At 41.8% G+C, this 22,463-nt stretch overlaps 1 pseudogene; it reads left to right on the top strand.

Moving 5' to 3' along the window:
• The first annotated feature begins 518 nt into the window (after positions 1–518).
• The window catches only part of LOC139461285 (multiple epidermal growth factor-like domains protein 10), a 147,484-nt pseudogene continuing 125,539 nt past the window's right edge, over positions 519–22,463 (top strand).

Below are 22,463 nucleotides of genomic sequence, written 5' to 3'. Positions count from 1 at the left end.
CAACGAAACATATTCTAGCGAGGTTAAAATGCAAGATTGCATGAAAAGTATCAGACCGGATCACTATGTAGGACCCCGACCTTCTGTAAGTATTGGCTGGAATTGAACATGTTGATGATAGTGTACTTTGTGTGGTTTCATTTCAATAGATTGAGCCTTCATAGATTGAGGGCTAAACTGTATGGGCGTTGACACTTGCTACAAACGGTAAGGCTGTATATTATGTATATTATGTAAAGTTTGCATTTTAAAGTACACACTGTTGATAAAATGATATAAGAGTATTAATACCGAGCAAGATTCAATACAATGTGACAATTTCAATCTCCATCTTTTTTTTGGTACTTTCAACTTCCTGGGGAGTATGCACATGTATGCCACTCCTGATCCGTGTAACACTCTGTATTCTTAATAAATATTGCACATTCATGTTCTGAGTCGTCTTTGCATCCAACAATTGTTGTTTTCTTGTGTATGGTATGCCATTTGTAACTTTCTTATCAGTTTCAGTAAACGGTATGGCCACCTCTGTGAAGATATGGGTGACATTCTTGGTAATTGCTACTGAAGGTAAAGCAATGTGATGTTATAATTTCTGATCTAGAGTTTACAGATGGTTAAATGATTTGTATTTACATCGTGGCATTTTTGCACCGTAGTATCAGTGAAGACAGGTTTCTACTTCCTCATTATGTCAGTGCGATGCATCTCTAGCTGGGGAAGTGTCATGCTACCTGCTCTACAAATCAACACTGCAACAATAATATGAGTAAAAATAGGGCAATTATCACAACATGTCATAGGTAGAAGAAGGCTTTATTTTATGTCAACGTGATACACATCACTACATAGCTGCTTATCTTTTAAAAACTTTCTTCACACATTTTCAGTCATGTTCATCTTCATGGGAAGTGCCATCAGCATGTACATGTAGGTGGTCATAGATAAACAGTTCTGAACACATTTACCACAGTTGTGCATGTTCTATTCTTGTTAAATAACACACTTTTTTCTATTCTCAACACAATTAAATAATACCTGTACTATAACTTGCAGCCATTCCATGCAATGACACCTATCACTGTTCAGACTGCGACGGAGTGTCTGGGGATTGCTTCTCTGAGTGTGACACGGGGTATTACGGACGAAAATGCAACTCTACCTGCAGCAAGAACTGTATGAATAACACATGTGTGATCTCAAGCTATGGTAGTGATAAGTGCAATGACGGGTGTGTCCAAGGATACCAAGGCATCGGCTGCAACATACCATGTGACAGTCCAGGAGGTAACTGTACAGCATGTCCAGGTGGTTGTGATGGAGGATATTGTCAGCTGGGCTCCTTCTGTGTGTCTGGATGTGTAAAATCCTACTACGGGACTGGCTGTAATGAGAAGTCAGGTAGGCATGATCTGTCTGGTTGTGATATCAAAACTTTGCTGTAGTGTGTGTATCGATGTGTATTGGATTATACTCGATTCCGATTATATCATAAGCATGTATTTATGAAGAAGTATCAAATAATTATGGCATGAGGTGTTCGCTCTGTGGTGAGCGTGTCCTGATCCGACACCTCCATTGGTTCATTTTGTTGGACCGACCACAGCCACTACAACTAACAGTACATCACTGACCCATGTCCTTTTTTGTCCCTGCCCTGTAAGTCCACCTGTGTCGAAGTCGTTCTTGCCTGCAGCATTTTACCACTACGGATAACATTGTGGTTAAATATATTGGTAGACTGCTGGCTAAGTAAAGGAGTGGACACACTGGGGCACTGTAAATAGTCAAGCTTCATAACTTTGGTAAATGATAACAGGAATGGGGTTATTGCCTTGAACAAACTATTTTTTATGGATATGTCGTTGATTACTGGTTATGCATGTGTCATTTGTTGACAACATATCATATTATAGCATACATTACAATATGGGTGAACAACTGCCGATTGATTTTACTTTTAGCTCATATATTTTTTATATCTACCACTACCTACACGACTGCCTTCCACTACCTGTCTTCCTCTCCTTATCTCTTGCACCTCCTGCTGTCCTTTACATCTCCTGCTCCCTGTGTCATAGACAGATCACTTCCCCATGTCATAGACAGATCACTACCCCATGTCATAGACAGATCACTACCCCATGTCATAGACGGATCACTTCCCCATGTCATAGACGGATCACTACCCCATGTCTTAAACACACGACTACACCCATGTCTTCCACTACCTGTCTTCCTCTCCTTATCTCTTGCACCTCCTACTGTCCTTTACATCTCCTGCTTTCCGTGTCGTAGACAGATCACTTCCCCATGTCATAAAAAGATCACTACCCCAGGTCTTAAAACCAACACACACCATCTGCTACACCTACCGCTCTCACCTTTCTATGCTCATCGTTCATACCTGCACCTACCCGTCAGCACTTACCACTACACTCCTTCCAACCAGACCCTGACCCTCCTACACCTACCCGTCAGCACTTACCACTACACTCCTTCCAACCAGACCCTGACCCTCCTACACCTACCCGTCAGCACTTACCACTACACTCCTTCCAACCAGACCCTGACCCTCCTACACCTTCCCGTCAGCACTTACCACTACACTCCTTCCAACCAGACCCTGACCCTCCTACACCTTCCCGTCAGCACTTACCACTACACTACTTCCAACCAGACCCTGACCCTCCTACACCTACCCGTCAGCACTTACCACTACACTCCTTCCAACCAGACCCTGACCCTCCTACACCTTCCCGTCAGCACTTACCACTACACTCCTTTCAACCAGACCCTGACTCTCCTACACCTACCCGTCAGTACTTACCACTACACTCCTTCCAACCAGACCCTGACCCTCCTACACCTTCCCGTCAGCACTTACCACTACACTACTTCCAACCAGACCCTGACCCTCCTACACCTACCCGTCAGCACTTACCACTACACTCCTTCCAACCAGACCCTGACCCTCCTACACCTTCCCGTCAGCACTTACCACTACACTCCTTCCAACCAGACCCTGACTTTCCTACACCTACCCGTCAGCACTTACCACTACACTCCTTCCAACCAGACCCTGACCCTCCTACACCTACCCGTCAGCACTTACCACTACACTCCTTCCAACCAGACCCCGACCCTCCTACACCTACCCGTCAGCACTTACCACTACACTCCTTCCAACCAGACCCTGACCCTCCTACACCTTCCCGTCAGCACTTACCACTACACTCCTTCCAACCAGACCCTGACCCTCCTACACCTTCCCGTCAGCACTTACCACTACACTACTTCCAACCAGACCCTGACCCTCCTACACCTTCCCGTCAGCACTTACCACTACACTCCTTCCAACCAGACCCTGACCCTCCTGCACCTTCCCGTCAGCACTTACCACTACACTCCTTCCAACCAGACCCTGACCCTCCTACACCTTCCCGTCAGCACTTACCACTACACTACTTCCAACCAGACCCTGACCCTCCTACACCTTCCCGTCAGCACTTACCACTACACTCCTTCCAACCAGACCCTGACCCTCCTGCACCTTCCCGTCAGCACTTACCACTACACTCCTTCCAACCAGACCCCGACCCTCCTACACCTACCCGTCAGCACTTACCACTACACTCCTTCCAACCAGACCCTGACCCTCCTACACCTTCCCGTCAGCACTTACCACTACACTACTTCCAACCAGACCCTGACCCTCCTACACCTACCCGTCAGCACTTACCACTACACTCCTTCCAACCAGACCCCGACCCTCCTACACCTACCCGTCAGCACTTACCACTACACTCCTTCCAACCAGACCCTGACCCTCCTACACCTACCCGTCAGCACTTACCACTACACTCCTTCCAACCAGACCCCGACCCTCCTACACCTACCCGTCAGCACTTACCACTACACTCCTTCCAACCAGACCCTGACCCTCCTACACCTTCCCTTCAGCACTTACCACTACACTCCTTCCAACCAGACCCTGACCCTCCTACACCTTCCCGTCAGCACTTACCACTACACTACTTCCAACCAGACCCTGACCCTCCTACACCTTCCCGTCAGCACTTACCACTACACTCCTTCCAACCAGACCCCGACCCTCCTGCACCTTCCCGTCAGCACTTACCACTACACTCCTTCCAACCAGACCCCGACCCTCCTACACCTACCCGTCAGCACTTACCACTACACTCCTTCCAACCAGACCCTGACCCTTCTACACCTTCCCGTCAGCACTTACCACTACACTCCTTCCAACCAGACCCTGACTTTCCTACACCTACCCGTCAGCACTTACCACTACACTCCTTCCAACCAGACCCTGACCCTCCTACACCTACCCGTCAGCACTTACCACTACACTACTTCCAACCAGACCCTGACCCTCCTACACCTACCCGTCAGCACTTACCACTACACTACTTCCAACCAGACCCTGACCCTCCTACACCTACCCGTCAGCACTTACCACTACACTCCTTCCAACCAGACCCCGACCCTCCTACACCTACCCGTCAGCACTTACCACTACACTCCTTCCAACCAGACCCTGACCCTTCTACACCTTCCCGTCAGCACTTACCACTACACTCCTTCCAACCAGACCCTGACTTTCCTACACCTACCCGTCAGCACTTACCACTACACTCCTTCCAACCAGACCCTGACCCTCCTACACCTACCCGTCAGCACTTACCACTACACTACTTCCAACCAGACCCTGACCCTCCTACACCTACCCGTCAGCACTTACCACTACACTACTTCCAACCAGACCCCGACCCTCCTACACCTACCCGTCAGCACTTACCACTACACTCCTTCCAACCAGACCCCGACCCTCCTACACCTACCCGTCAGCACTTACCACTACACTCCTTCCAACCAGACCCTGACCCTCCTATACCTACCCGTCAGCACTTACCACTACACTCCTTCCAACCAGACCCTGACCCTCCTACACCTACCCGTCAGCACTTACCACTACACTCCTTCCAACCAGACCCTGACCCTCCTACACCTTCCCGTCAGCACTTACCACTACACTCCTTCCAACCAGACCCTGACCCTCCTACACCTACCCGTCAGCACTTACCACTACACTACTTCCAACCAGACCCTGACCCTCCTACACCTTCCCGTCAGCACTTACCACTACACTCCTTCCAACCAGACCCTGACCCTCCTGCACCTTCCCGTCAGCACTTACCACTACACTCCTTCCAACCAGACCCCGACCCTCCTACACCTACCCGTCAGCACTTACCACTACACTCCTTCCAACCAGACCCTGACCCTTCTACACCTTCCCGTCAGCACTTACCACTACACTCCTTCCAACCAGACCCTGACTTTCCTACACCTACCCGTCAGCACTTACCACTACACTCCTTCCAACCAGACCCTGACCCTCCTACACCTACCCGTCAGCACTTACCACTACACTACTTCCAACCAGACCCTGACCCTCCTACACCTACCCGTCAGCACTTACCACTACACTACTTCCAACCAGACCCTGACCCTCCTACACCTACCCGTCAGCACTTACCACTACACTCCTTCCAACCAGACCCCGACCCTCCTACACCTACCCGTCAGCACTTACCACTACACTCCTTCCAACCAGACCCTGACCCTCCTACACCTACCCGTCAGCACTTACCACTACACTACTTCCAACCAGACCTTGTCTCTCCTACACCTTCCACTGAGCCCTGCCCCTGTCCTCACCTCTGTCAAAAACACACCTGGCCAAGACCTTTATTCCTACTGCGTTTGCATATGGAAACTATTCATGCACTAGTCACACACTTACGTATATACATAAGGGATAAGGGACAAAGGAGAGATTTAGTGCTGTCTAGATTTGAGATATACATTTGGCAAGAGAAGGCTATATCCGTGTATTTTTGGATAAGGGAGCGAGAAGAAAGCTAGTGCTGTCTAGATGTGAGATATATGTCGGGTAAGATAAGGCTATATCCCTGTAGTTGTGGGATAAGGGACTATGGAGAAAGCTAGTATTGTCTAGATGTGAGATATATGTCGGGTAAGATAAGGCTATATCCCTGTAGTTGTGGGATAAGGGACCAAGGAGAAAGCTAGTATTGTCTAGATGTGAGATATATGTCGGGCAAGAGAAGGCTATATCCCTGTAGTTGTGGGATAAGGGACTAAGGAGAAAACTAGTGTTGTGTGGATGTGAGATATATGTCGGGCAAGAGAAGGCTATGTCCCTGTAGTTGTGGGATAAGGGACCAAGGAGAAAGCTAGTATTGTCTAGATGTGAGATATATGTCGGGCAAGAGAAGGCTATATCCCTGTAGTTGTGGGATAAGGGACTAAGGAGAAAACTAGTATTGTCCAAATGTGAGATATATATCAGGTAAGATAAGGTTATATATTAATATGGCTGTCTTGTTTGACGAGATGTCACATGTGGACGACCAGCCTGACTGTTGCCCTGCTGTAGATAACGTCTCCAAAGTGATGCGCGTTGATAATGTAGACGGCGATTCTCAGCCAGTGGTGGCATTGTGTAAATATTGTGTACGGTTAAAGAAGAGCACCTTATGAGCACCTGATAGTTAGACATCATTCTGTGATGTTCACACTAAATAACACGTATGCGAGTATAATGCTCCCAACAAACAAATTATGAAAAGTGGCTGAGCATGCACATGTAAATTGTGTATCACGACCATGAATATGTATTGAAAGGTGCATTATTTGCATTTCAGAATAAATATCTTAGTTTTATTGAACTTTATATGAAGCACTGTTGCTTTCTTACAAATACATCTTGACAACTGTTCATCGTGTGTCTGGAGCACTGCAATGCCTAATCGTAGATCAAAAGCCACCTTCGTAGAGATGATTCAGGCGTGTCGAAGAAATATATGAGCTCATAACGACAGCTTTCTTATCGCTGTGATAACAAACTACTGTCAGCTGACCCATGCACCCATAGTTGGTAGCACTGCGAGATATGTTTAAAAGGAAACAGATCAATATGCCGCCTTACACTCACAGCTCATAATTCTTTTTAAAACTATTAGGCAAATTTTTTTTCTGAAATATGCCTTACAACAAGTTGGCAATTTATTTTATATCTAGCAATATAACACATACACCCCACCTACTCCACCCACACCCTCCCCTAAAGACCCGTGAAGATTCCGGGGTAGAATAGGTCTTCAGCAACCCATGCTTGTCGTAAAAGGCGACGAACAGGATCGGGATCGGGTCAGGCTCGCTGACTTGGTTGATGCATGACATCGATCCCAATTGTGTGGATCGATGCTCATGATATTAATATCATTTGATTTTCGGTCCAGACTCGATTATTTACAGACCGCCGTCTTATAGCTGGAATATTGCTGAGTGCGGCGTTAAACAACAAACCAACCAACCAACCAACCCTCCCCCAAAATAATGAATGGCAGGCCGCAAAGACAGGTAGTGGTGACATTGGACGGCGTGTAGAGCAGTACAGTTATGACGACGACAGAGCCAGCAGAATTGTACGGCAAGATTCCCAGTATAACTTCATATCAACAGCGTGAATGATGTAACAGGTACCCACTAACAACGGCTATGCCATGTGATAATTATACTGCCCATATTTGACCCAGCGAGTGAGGAGTATCTACGCTGCTTCGACCACTATTTAGAACAAATATGGGGGGTTTAACACATTCAAATGTTGCGAATAGTATTTGATGTGACGCGCAATCCTCTGCGAAACAGACAATCTGCACAACCAGCATGTATGTAAGTGTTATACAATGTAAAATGTAAAGCACGTCTACACATGGGCACAGTGCTACTTGTGGTCAGATAGTCTACGACTTTCACGGCAACAGCCCCAAAGATTTAACAAATAATACGTCTGTTACCTTTAATCAGCTTAAACAGAACCGCCTTATTACGGCTCGGATACAGTTGGGTAAAGGTCACTGAAAATGTATGCTACTCGAGTGAACAATATTCAGTAATAAGCACCAACCTTGCAGGTGTGGGCTTATTAAAACAGAACAAAAAAATGTAATAAACTATTTAATTCTACATAGTTCACACACATGAAAGCCACAAAATCGTTTACACTTTCATAAGAAATTATCGTTATGCTATTCCGACTATAACATAAGTATATTTATGAATAGCTCATGAAATGGTGATGATACCCGAGCGTGTCCGGCCGGCGGGGGCACCAGTCATACAGGTGGGCGTATCCGGCCGACGGGGGCACCCGTCATACAGGTGGGCGTGTCCGGCCGGCGGGGGCACCCGTCATACAGGTGAGCGTGTCCGGCCGGCGGGGGCACCCGTCATACAGGTGAGCGTGTCCGGCCGGCGGGGTGATATCAACAGTCGTGGAAGCATACAATGTGAGACTTATATTAGATGTACCTAATACTGAGTGGCAGACAAGGGGGTAGTTCTGTGTACCATTGCAAGCCATTGTGCAAAGGTATCTCTGCTGATGTTAGCTTGTTTTGATTTATGTACTGAAACTTCTAAACAATCCATGATGTTTCATCTATCACCCAGAGATAGTTTTGATTTCAGAATAATGTTTGATAAGCTTCATTGTATGATATTATTATAGTGTATATATTATATTACTTTTTATATGTTTGCAATATCTAAACGTGTAATGTTACATTGTAATGTGTATGCTGTAATATATGTAATATAAGCCATCGCTTGATTAACTATTCACTGCATGTACTGTAACCAGACAGGTGCCATCCTGCTAACATATGTGAAGTTATGTATAACATGTCAACAACGTGTAGCCTGATCAATACCATTGTAATATATTATTTGTGCCTTTGGCAATAAAATTCATGTATTCAAAATAGCTTGTTTCGAGATGTTTTATACATGAGGCGGGCACAAGAGAGATAGCTGGATCTGAGCGTGGAGGCAGACTTCCTCGTGAGAGGGAAAGGGGAAATACATTTCACAACAAAACATGACCATAAATAACTATCACATTGAAACTATGTCAAGGGAGCACACATAGTGTGATTGCAATCACAATATTTCTATAGGAGACAACAATATAAATCAGCGTATGTGGTGCCGACTAACTACATTATCTGAATATACGTTTCAGTTACTCGGTTGAAATATTAGATTTGTAATCAAGGATTTGCTGAGGATTAATTTTAGCTGACATTTCTATTGACATTTTTGCAGTTACACAACTTTGGAGAGTGGGTGATTGTTTGATCAAGTCAGGGAGGATTTATCCAACACTTAGCACTAAAAACACAGGTTTAAAACATCACCCATCTTCACCTGAGCCAAGTTTCTCTGCTTTGAGCAATCCCCAGCATCGAGTGAGTGAGTGAGTATGGTTTTACGCCGGTTTTCAGCAATTATAGCTGCAGGGGATACCAGAAATGGCTTTCACACATTGTACCCATTTCGGGATTCGAGCCCGGGTCTTCGGCGTTGCGATCGAACGCCTTAACCACTAGACTAACCGACCGCCCCTGCAGTAACATGATATATTGTGGGCAGTTTACTTTAAAAATCCACTTATCATTTTCGTTCTATTACAATGTGTTTAATATCATAATGCGTGTACAGTTATCTGTTCGAGGATGTATTTCATATACTTTTTAGGCTTGTTTACATTAAATATGACACGCACCATCATATTAATGAGTATCATAAGGCATAGCTTATGAATTTGTTCAAATATCATATTTAGAGGCTTGCATTTTCCTTAAGATTAGCTTTACTATCAAGGATGAAGAAAGTTAGAACGAAACTAATGGTGTTAAATTATCCACACCTACCTTGCATAAATGAGGAGTGATTGTTCTTACCTTAAGATGAATCAGGAAATTGCGACTAGATGTGTTGAATATGACGATTTCTAGCATATGTTTTCTTTTTCTTTTGAAATCTCCACTCTCTCAAACGAAATCATTCGTTGTGGTTCAAATATAGTCAAAAGGCAAGTGTGGTATATTTTGAATGAACAAAGATTAAGACAAAAATGACACAACCAGTATGACAGTATTTCAACATATGACATCAGTGGCTGGTAATACTTAAACAATTCAAACAGCATTATTGCTATCTCTTCACAAAACGTGGTGGTCGGGTAGCCTAGTGGTTAAAGCATTCGCTCGTCACGCAAAAGATCCGGGTTCGATTATCGACATGGGTACAATGTGTGGAGCCCATTTCAGATGTCGCCCACCGTGATATTGCTGGAATATCGCTTAAAGCGGCGTAGCACCATACGCAAACACTCACTCGTCACAAAACAAATGCCATTCACTTGGGTCAGGAAATTACTAAGAAACAAACGTATAAGGAAGTGAATGTCTTATTTTCAGATTTCCAACATTACATTTTGAAATCGCCAAGTGAACATGTCAAAGTTATTTGAGCAAGTCATGAAGTTCAATAATTGTCTTCTTTTAATCACGATACACGTCCTTTTACCACATTTTACTTTTTTGAGTAATTTTTAGTGCTGTTTCCCACCAGTTTAAGTATTGTTGTAGTGTTGTTGTATATTCCCCCGACATGACACGGGTGTTGAGACTCTATGTTTGTATATGTTACTGTGAAAGTTTTGGGAGGACAAAAGAAGTGAAACTATTTAATTAATATCAATGTTTCCCTGTGGTAATGTACTACAGGAACATGAAAGCTGATCACTTGGGACCTCCATACACAACTTTACCCTGTACCGCGATACGATGGTATACTTCTCCCATATCAACCTGAGCGCTAGGCCCGGCCTTTACTCGGTGGTACTAAAATAAATGAACTTTTATCTGTAAGATATGCATATTTAGATAAAATAAATGACATCTGATATAGAGAACACGAATAATTATAAATGTTATGGGGAAAATTTGGTTCCTTTTAGCGAACATAACAAGTACCGCAATACCCCGAGGTTGCAGGCTACAACGCACATGGCTATGGACATGGTGTATACAAGGTCAACTAGGTTACTATATTAATTATCTCCTATGAACCTTGGTTGTATTTACAAAAATATGTTTGCTATATTTGAACCCTGAATACGCTACTGAAATATTTTTGCCCCGAGAAAACATTTCCTTCTGTATCAAAATCATATTGATCCAATATCATCTTCCCTATATTATAATGCAGCTATGTTCGTCATCAAAATGTTTAAGTTTTAGTTTCAGACTGGTTATGAGTGTGTTCATTTATCTAATCGGATTTTACAAGATGGCCATCATCCTAACAACAGTAAGTATACACATTGCTCTGTATATTTTTAGCGGTGATTTGGGATACCTGCGCTTTCGGTTTAAATAGATAATTTGAAGGAAAAGAAATATATAATAAAAATCATGTACACTCGTTATTTATGTGTCTTGTCTGATAACTCTCTTAAAGAATCAATCGATCAATCGTAGCCATGCAAATCCTAAGATCATATCAGCATTCATGGATGTATCACATCAGTCAAAATCATAATTTTGGTGTAGGGCTTGTTTGTTTTAATATATTGTTTCAGGCGACTGACCTCTTTTCACTTGCATAAAGTGTATATGTACCATGAAACTGTTGTTTATTCTATTATTCAGAACACTATGGGCTTGTTGACGATGCTCTGCGTTGGCTGCTTGACCATTTATTCTGCTTGTAATGTTGTTAAAGGTATGTATTATGCTGTCAGATGGACTTTCAATTTCGAGTCATGTTACATTATTTGCTGCTTAGAATGTTAATTCCAGGTTACATAGGGATATGAGTGGGGTGGGCCTGTGCTGTCAGGTTTTCAAAGGTTTTAATTTCGTAGAATTGCATTCCTCATTGGCGCCAGAACTGCGATTCCATGATTGGAATGACTGGTCCGCTCTGATAGTGGTCTTTGGCTCATCAACATCACGCCATTGCTCGATGTAGCTCTACAGCAGGTGCTTGCTATAAAGGACATTGTAAACGTGACTTGTCCTAGGACTCAGTGTAGTCTCAGTGTAACGTCTTTCAAATATAGGTTTGGTTCACATGTGAAATGCTTACTGCTATTGCTTTTGCATGTGACATATGTCCCAAGTATTAGTAAATTGTATCAATATTTCAGCAACCCAGTGCCAGGGCAACCAACACTGTTCAGGCTGTGACAGCACAACAGGACACTGCATCACTGATTGTGACCCTGGATACTATGATAAAAAATGCATGTCTGTGTGCAGCGATAACTGCAGAAATAACAAGTGTATAATGTCCAACACTGGCAATGATTATTGCACTGAGGGATGCATCCCAGGGTATCAAGGTCTGGAGTGTGGCAAACTATGTTACAACCCTGGAGATAACTGTACTGCATGTCCAGGTGGTTGTGATGGAGGATATTGTCAGTTGGATTCCTCCTGTGTGTCTGGATGTGTAGACTCCTTCTACGGGACTGATTGTCAGAACTGTTCAAGTGGATGTACGACTTGCAACAGGACGACAGGAACATGTGATGAAAAACCGGGTAGATATGAACTTATGCATGGTTGTAATAAGGTGTGCACGTGTCAGTCAGATTATGCGCTTAATAAGATAGCTTCATATGGTGTTGGGCCTTAAAATATTATATGAAAAGCTGCCTCACAAAGGAAGTATTGTCATAGTACTTAACTTAGAAATACGAGTGACAGAAATTACGTCCATAATCTGCTAACTGTTCTTTAATATGTTCATCTAACACCACAACGACCACCCCCGACCCCCTCCCAATATGCAATATGTTTCGGTAGCCACAACTGCTAGCTCTCATGCCAGGCACTTCACCAATTCTTGACAACTATTTGTCCTCCTTCAATATGCTTCTTTCACATCTGGGGCCATGGGTGGCCTAGTCGCCTAGTCGCCTAGTCGCCAAAGGCGCGGCGATTTACTTTGCAGAGTAGCGTCCCTTGGGCAAGCCAGAAACCTATGATTGTGGGTTCGAATTCCCGTTCGCCCTGATGTAATTAGGTTTATCAGCACCATACCCGTGCTCGCGGGTTTCAACGAAGTGGTAAACGTCTGAGAACTGCATCACTTTCCTCCCACATTAAGCCGACACGCTGCGGTATAACTGGAATACTGTGAAAAGCAGCGCTAAACCCAACTCACTTACTCACACTTCTACATCAACTACTTCCACTTTCTCTGATGCCGACGGCTTCAAGAAATTATTCCTTACCTCTACCAGTGTTTCGGTTTGTCTGTTCATGTATTAGATCTCCCACGACCCAATGTGTTAGATATCTTACTATATCTTAGATCTACTATCTACTATCGGGTAGTGGGGTAGTCTACTGGTCAAAAGGTTCACTCGTCACGCCGAAGACCCAGTTTAGATACCCCACATGGCTACATGAAGTCCATGTCTGGTGTTCCCCACATTGATATTGCTGAAATTGCTCCCTCATTCTCTCATTTACTCTCTCTTAGATCTACCCTTGATCCAAGTTCTGTGACCTACAACTCCCCCTATCTCGTAGAACTACTACTCCCTTCTTAGATCTACCACTCTCCCTATATGTAAGACCTACTAACCGCCCACCCTGTACCTTAGATCCGCAACTCCCTAATTTCACAAACCAGAAACTATCCCATCGCTTAGTCCTGCCACTCCCTCTTACTCATGCAACTACATCGGGTCACCAGCTTACAGTTCCCCTATTTCTTAGATATACGACTCCCCCATCTGACTATCATGTCACAATCCCATTGCTAAGACCTACCATTGTCAGTATCTCATAGACCTACAATTACCCTATCTCTTAGATCTACCACTCGCCTAATATCTTAGCCCTTCCACTTTCCCATCTCTCTGGCCGACCCCTCCCCTTTCTCTTAGACCCACCTCTACCCCTATGTCATAGACATACAACTCCTCAATTACTTAGATATGCAACTCATCTATTTCTCAAACATGGAATTATACTAAGTCTCAAATTTATTGCTCCCCCAATATCTTGAGCATGCCACTTATCCCTCAGTTGTCTAAACCTACCTCTTGACCTATCTCTTAAACCTACAATCCTGCACATATCCTATACCTACCACTCCAAAGCAACCATTCCCCTATTTCTTAGAACCACCCCCCAGGTTACATACATGTGGGATTGGCCCATGCTGTCAAATTGTTCAAGGGTTGTTCCTAAAATTGCATTCCTCACTTACGCCAGAACTGCTAATTGATGATTTGAATGATTGGTCCTCCCTGATAGTGATCACTGGCTCATCAACATCAATGTAACTCTGCAGCAGCAGTTTGGTATGGAGAACATTGTAAACGTGACTTGTCCTTGGACTCAGTGTATTCCCCGGGTAACCTCTTTCATACATGTTCGCTATACATATGGAATACTAACTGCAAAAAGTGGCACCTGTTCCAAGTAATAATAAATTGCATCTATATTTCAGCAACTAAATGCCACGACAACCAACACTGTTCAGACTGTAACAGTACAACGGGACACTGCATCACAGACTGTGAGCCTGGATACTACGATAAGAAATGCATGTCTGTGTGCAGCAATAACTGCAGAAATAACAAGTGTATAATGTCCAACACTGGCAATGATTATTGCACTGAGGGATGTGTCCTAGGGTATCAAGGTCCGGGGTGTGGCAAGCCATGTTACAGTCTAGGAGGTACCTGTACATCATGTCAAGGTGGTTGTGATGAAGGATATTGTCAGCTAGGCTCCTCCTGTGTGTCTGGATGTGTAGACTCCTTCTACGGGGCTGATTGTAAGAACTGTTCACGTGGATGTACGACCTGCAACAGGACGACAGGAACATGTGATAAAAAAACGGGTAGGTATAATTTAATGCCTGGTTGTAATAAGGTGTGAACGTGTCAGTCAGATTATGCGCTCAACAAGATAGCTTTATGTGGTTGGTGTGCATTACTAGTTATGCGAGAAGGTGCCTCACAAAGGAAATATTTTCATAGTACTTAACATCAGAAGTTAAAGTGACAAAAATTACGTCCATAATCATAAAGACAGAAATCTGCTAACCCCTCCTTGAATATGTTCATTTTACACCAACCACGACCACAAGTTTCAAAACTCCTACCAATCACTACTCCTTCAAAATCTGATACTTTGACCACTCTGTATCCATATAAGATCTCCCACGACCCAATGTGCTAGATTTCCTACTATCTGTTAGATCTATTTGCTGATGTCGGGGCAGTGGGGCCTACTAGCAAAACATTTGCTGTTCATGCGGAAGACCAGGTTTCGATTCCCCACATAGGTACACTACTGCCTAGAAGTTCATTCCCCTTACACGCATGGGCAACGCGTTACGCAACCAGTGTGCATCGGGTTGGTCACGCGTGTGATACCCGTGTGCAACGCGTTGCACACGGGTGTGCACCCCGTCCGCCACTCGTGTGCAACGCGTGACACACTCATTAGAGGGGGAACAAACTTTTGACCAAAGGAGGACCCGTCTTAAGCTGAACCTGGAGGTGGTAACAAGGAGAGAAAATTTTGTTATCCTGACGAAAAAATGATAATTCACATGTATTTCCTAATGTCTCCTTTCTTTATGTGATTTTGTGGGAATAACATGAATACTGTTGTGATCAAATAGATGTGTGTTGTTTTGTACGACCATTGCTTCTAAATCCGATGGTGTTAAGAGAATACATGGTCCTGGAACATGTTATTGCAATTGAAATGCTTTTATTGTGATTTGACATTAACCGTCTGTAGTACGACTTTCAGTGATAATATGTATGAGGTTTGGCGGCGCATTGTTTTTATTGGACCCTAATTACTTTATGATGACTTGGACTCTTTATCACAGCTCCATAGCCGTGAGGCTGGAAAAGAGCAGCATGTAATTAATGAGGGTGGGTTATATCATTGAAGATACACTTGAGGGAGAGAATACTAATCACCGTACTACAGGAAGAGACCTGTAGACGTAAGCGCTGGGTTGTGTTTTAGCTGGCCGTTCGATAATGGCCGCCAGGAGAAGTGAGCTTTGACTGCGTCATCTAAAATAAATAATAAGATACAGCAGTGTTATTTTCACGGTCTGTTGAATAAACCCCCAGTGCAACGGTCAATGTATCTTCTACTTGATCCTTGATACATCATTTTGGCATTCACAATATATAGTATTTCAACGTACAAAAGAGCGCTGATCTAAAGCAATTCCGCGGGAGTAGTTGTTACCTGTGCATTACTGTATTTTCTCAGTGAGTACCCGGATGATATAGCAGAAATCTAGACTTGTTCGCGACCTGTGCTCGCCATTCGTAAGCGCATTTTTATTGAAAGTAGAAGGACATATGGTCACACTGATCAACAAAAATGAAATACAGTTTTTGAAATGTAGGTATATTTGTGGGGAGCATCGGTAATGGTGATGCAGTTTTGATAAGTCACTTGCTTGGTAATTGTGCGATCTTCGTGTACACTATTTTGACTTGCAACACAAAGTAAATATTTCATCTGCACATTGCTTATTTTACCGTGTGTATATGTTTACATTCAAAATGTAAACAGATTTCACTAAGGAAATGTATTAAACGCCTAAATATTCAGTTTATTTTACAAATTAACTGAAAAATATGTCCATCTTTATTAATATGATATCGAATTCCAAATATTTGTTTATGTTTAATATCATCACCAAGTACAGTTCTGTATTGTTTGGCTTCTTTTCTTAGCATAATTAATATATTGTGATGTGTTTAAGCTCTTTTGGTCGTCTTTATCATTTTTAGTCAGTCGGTTAAATAAATGAATGGATTATTCAGCCAATTTGTAAAATGACTGAAATATTTAGATATTTAATAAATTGCCTGAGTGAATCATGTTTTACACATTGACTGTAACATATACACGCTTACAAAAGAAAATACTTGTGAAAACAACGTCTATCGCGCATTGAAAAACTTCCCAACCAAACGGAAAGGAACAAGAATGATTCTGTTCAAAGCTGCAGCGAATGAATGAAAACAAAATGCAAATATCATTATTACAACCTACCAAAGTTATAATGTATCCGGGAATATCAACATAAAGGAACAATATCCATTGCGTCTGCAGCTGTACAAAAATACTTATTCGATGTCAAATGTCTATGTGAGAATCAAATACTTTAATAATAATTATTTGGAAACAATATTTGGAATATATATGAAATATATTAAAATATTTAAATATATCGTTTTTAAACGTTATTTAAATGTATCGAATATTATAACCCGTGTCTGTTTCTTAACTGATCACTTAGTTTGTTTCAATTGTTTCACATAGGTGCCAAGTTAGCTGAGACAGCCCACGTGACAACTATTTTTATAATGTCCACGGTTCTTAAAAACATACATTGAGTTAGATAACAATGAACAACCAGTCAGTGTATTATCGGTTACCCTTTGAACAAAGTATGTTGTTTTTACATCTGTACTTCACGCCATGATATGAGTGTATTCCCTAGGTTTAGTAACCCTACCTTCACATGTAAACACTTACTTTTGACATATCCACTGTGCAAGATAACAGTAATTAATCAATCAACGTATTTCCTGTTGATCCTTTGATGTCTGGGAATGATCAGTTGATTTACAAAAAAAGTAAATCAACTGATCATACATCTCTTGCTGGGCTGCCACGTGCATAATTCACATTCCACCTCACTTCAAACCTGGATTTAGATTAAATAATTACCCCAGGTACAAGAAAGACCAAATTTGAACCTTTATCCGGTAATCTGAGTGGTGCTACAACTGAGTATACATAATATAAATTCATTAACTGAGCAGCATGTGAATTACGACAAATACAGAAGTGTAGGGTTATACCAGAAAATGTGGATGACAACAAGGGAGTAGTAATTGTATCATCCACGCAATCCGAAATCCGCAAATGCTTTCACTCAGGGATACTTTTTTTATTATCAAACTGTAACAATCAGGGGTATTTCCAAATAACGACATCCGATGAGCTTTCGCCGTTATTTGTCTGTTTGTTAAGGCTGAAGAAATTAATTACCATGCGCCCTTTGTTGAAATCTTCATAGATCACGGGTAACCAATCAGTTTTCAAAAATGCGTTAGTTTATTTAGCTGTCCTTGCAGACTGGTAGCCCAGTCTCTTGTCACGCTCGGTTGCGTTAACGAGCAAATTGACTCACGGCAGCTAGTAAGCCCAAGCGGAAATCCAAAGGTCGTATTACCTGAAGAATCAACCTTCATTTGCGAAATATCTACTGCTCTTAAAATCAATATTTCTCCCAATACTAAAATTCAGAACTTTCTAACCAAGGATTACCAGTTGAAACTGGTCGATGGCTGAACATTCCCAGGGAAGACAGCCAGTGTCCACTCTGTGATTCTATCGCTGTGGGAGATGAATTGCATTATTCATTCCGATGTGAAGCTTTACACCAACGGCGATGTGAACTCTTAAATAAGCAATATCTTAAGTTTCCAAACATTTAAGAAAATTATGACCACTAACAGTGTAAGAAATCTAAAAGGCCTATCTAAATTCCTTAACAATGTGTACAATACAATTGGTAAATTGTATTAGTATCCACGTATCCTATTTTTATTATTTTTGTTAAATTGTACATAATAAAAATTGTAGATAATTGTATGTCATGTTATTCTAAGAATACATGAGTTTGAGTTTGAGTTCGACACCCGAGAAGAAGCCAGAGATTAGTGCTCCTTTTTGAATAGTTTACAATCATGTGTTTTAGGGTTAGCTGTGTTGGCTTAAACGTATTTTTATTTCAAAAGAAATCTGGATCGGTAAACAAGCAAAACTTGCTTATGTAATACCTCTCCAGGTAACAACTTAACAACAGCTGGATATATATATATATAAGAGAGTGATGAACATAAACATACAAAATGCACAAATGAAATACACGAAGCCAGTACACTGAAGCAAGTGGTGTCTGTGAAATAAGGTAATGCAGTTTTCCTTTACTACGTGCATAAAATTAAGCTACTCAAACCTTTTGCTTTTGACAATGATGTCATGAACTGATTTAAGAAGAGTCATGTTTGTAGAACTGCTTAACTACTGCCATGTAATATCATGTTTAGACCATACCCATGTGTGTAGAAATACACAGTGTTTCTGATATTATCGTATTTTTTAACAGTTATAGAAAAAGTGAATTGCATCTTCAAGGTGATATCCACAAGTGCAGTCTGGTATGTCTGATACATGTCGTCTAAACTTATCAGCGTTTAAGTCACTGCAGCCGAGCCTAAGGCGACAGTGGACAATTTGGCATGATCTATGAAAATATTTGAAGTCAAAATTATTAATAATTGCATCAGAACGATTAATTAAGGATTTGATTTCTTTTAATGAGCGAGCATTAGTTACTTCATCGGATAGAGGGTTCCGCAGGTTGATCATATCCAGAAGAAATGATAATAAGCATAGGTCTGTGTTCTACATTTGATTGTTTGTATGTTGAATCTTTTTCTAAGGTTATATTTGCTGTTATCAGAGAATTGAATATACACTTTTCAAATATTTTGGCTAAGCAACTTGTGAGTGCTACAGGTCTATGATTCGGGCATTCATGTTCATCGCTGACACTGACACCGCATCAGCCCGGCAGTGGACTTGACACAGTTATTTGCGCACTGATTATATAACTCCTACAGACAGGTGGGGTGGTTGTTCAAAGCGAAACGGACGACCCCGTCTGTTATCTAATAAATGCTGTGCGGCGCCTTTGATCTTGCCTCCAACCATACACCTTATAGTAGTAAACGACGATCAGGATGGCCTGGAAATAAACACAATTCTGTCTGCCCAGTGTATCCACAATTAACTAGAATGCTTCATATCTACAAATATATATATAGAAAATTGCATCAGTGTGGTTTATCATGTACAATGCTTTCTTACGCTTGGTGAGGCAGACTGAAATTGAACATTAGGATAACGTCAGCAGGGATAAAAGAGGTCATACCAAAGAACTTTATTTATTAGTGGAAAAGTCAGACATTCCGATCAACCACTACAAGCCCCGGCCGGATCTCAAGGTTGACCAGATCAACACCCCAAAGGAATATCTCTACGCCAAACAAGGAGTCCCTTTCGTCATGGTGCACAAGAAGGGGGGACAGGACATCGAGTAAGACATCACAAACTACACAGACTTGTACCACTTCTTCCAGAGTAGTGGCGTACCGACCTCAAACCACTTCGTCGCCATTACCGCCGCCCTCCTTGCCAAGAGTCTCTACCAGAATCCCGACCCCAAGGATGAGAAGCTGACCAAGAGACTACTACAAGGACTAAACTTAATTTTTTTTAATTTTTTTTTTTTTTTTTTTTTTTTTTTTGGGGGGGGGGGGGTGTTTGCACTTCTTTATTTAATCATTACGCTTTTTTACCCTAATAGTATAAGTGCTTCCCCGTGTGCGAGATAGGCTAAAGTCGGAAAGCGCACGTTAAATCTCCGAGGTACCTATCTACCAGAACTTTATTTGCTGTTCTGGTCATACATAAATATATGTAAGTTACGTACATGGGGAGGCTAGATTATTTACAGCTTACAGCAATATAGTGCAAATATTATGTTCAATAAAAGAAAACGTTGATAGATCTATAACACACTTTTTGTACTTTTAAACAAACTGTGGACTTTTAAGACATTTTCGCTTATTGTAATAACATCTAGCTAACCAATCATGTCTATCTATGAAATCTACAAGCATAGTTGCTGTCAAACCTAAAAAACATATACAGGGAGGTAAGTTTTGACTTGCCAAGCACCTTAAGGTGAGTTTACTTTTAAACTGTCAAAAGCTATTGTCCCTTCAATACTAGTATAAGTCTGGAAGCTGTCTCTCGGACTGTTATGAGTTATGATGTATTTTATGATATAACTGGGGAATGTTCAAATTAGTTACTGTCATTTAATCCAACGTTCTAACTGTCAACTGTCTCAACAGGATCATAGGTTTGGTTATATATCTCCTCCCTGTCTCTATGTCTTAAGTTGGTAATCGGTAACTGCGGTCCAAATGTATCAACTTATTCATCTATTGTTGCAAACTTGACTGATTTAAACATATCTTATTGATCATGAACTACTCAGTCAGTCAAACACCTGTATCAGAAATGTAAAACCAGCCATGTTTCATGTAGTCCCAATATCACTGAAAAATGCCGATGTAACGTGACATATAAATTTACTCACAGACAATACATTTTTCGTGAGAGTGAAGCACAATTTTATTAAAGTTTTATTAACAATTTCATAAACTATAATAATATTAATATTAAAATTCATCATCACTTGCCAAGTTTATGAAAATGTCCCCATTTGGGAGATGTCACATATAAACAAGGATTCGAACTAAATTTGATCGTCTTTGACACTGAGGTTTATCCCCACTTTGCCAGCAAACTGCAGAAGATTAACAGTGAGTGAGTGAGCATCGTTTCTATGTTTATACAAGAAAAGATGTCATGCCAAAAACGCTCACAGTAGTTAGTGAGTAAACTCACGACCTGTCATGACCTGGTTGAGTGACTTCCTCCAATCAACATGAAAGGATTACCCACAGAGAAAGAAAGGATTAAAGTCACCCATAAATCTTCTCCTAACGTAGTACTCCAACTTCTAAATGCCTCTCAAAGAAGGATTAAAATCCTAAAGATATCCTATCTACGTGGTATAGGTACTCACAACCTCTAATAATAAACTGTTACGTTTGGTATCCCCAGCAATACTCACCATGGTCATTGGGCAAATGTAAAAATCACAAACCCTAACGAGATTCTGTCAACATGGTCACACCCGGTGATTGTGAAGATCTCAAATTCTATCAACTGTCAGACAGCATGGCTGTTCATATTCATTTACAACATCCTCTTATAATTAGTATAAAAGTGTCCCACACAAAACCTTCTTTTATTTATTCTTTCAAAATACAACACAGAAAGTGGGGTGTGGGGAAATGGGACATATTCCTACGTGAAATAATGAGACATTAGTAGTGGTGACGGCTATATCATAATTGTACTGTCTAAAGCATAAATTTGGTGAACGAAAAACGTTATATTTGCAATCAAATGGAATGACTCGTGTGGGCAAATGAATATGTTCGCAATCCACAAACAATCATTTTATTAATGGCGAACATTTACCAACCCGCGACAATCGTGTCAACACGGGGGTTCCCCTAGCAATAAACTCGCATCTAAATTCACTACTGTTCTACTGTCGGCTAGCCACAATGGCTAGACTGGACCCTAGTGGAATGGTTCATGCCATAAAAGTCTAGCAACCGAACACTAATTAAGATGGGCCGACCTTGTATTTACGGTCTGGTGAGCACAGCTCAATGGCCGCTCATTAACTCAAATTTCACATCTCACTGTTTTGTTTTATCTCACTATTCATTTGATAAATTTGTCAACTTCAACTGGAAC

The sequence above is a fragment of the Haliotis cracherodii genome, unplaced genomic scaffold, assembly GCF_022045235.1.
Source record: "Haliotis cracherodii isolate W230 unplaced genomic scaffold, xgHalCrac1.p SCAF_14, whole genome shotgun sequence".
NCBI classification, from domain to species: Eukaryota; Metazoa; Mollusca; class Gastropoda; order Lepetellida; family Haliotidae; genus Haliotis; species Haliotis cracherodii.
Note: the sequence above shows the minus strand (reverse complement) of the source record. Positions and strands in the feature narration are given on the sequence as shown.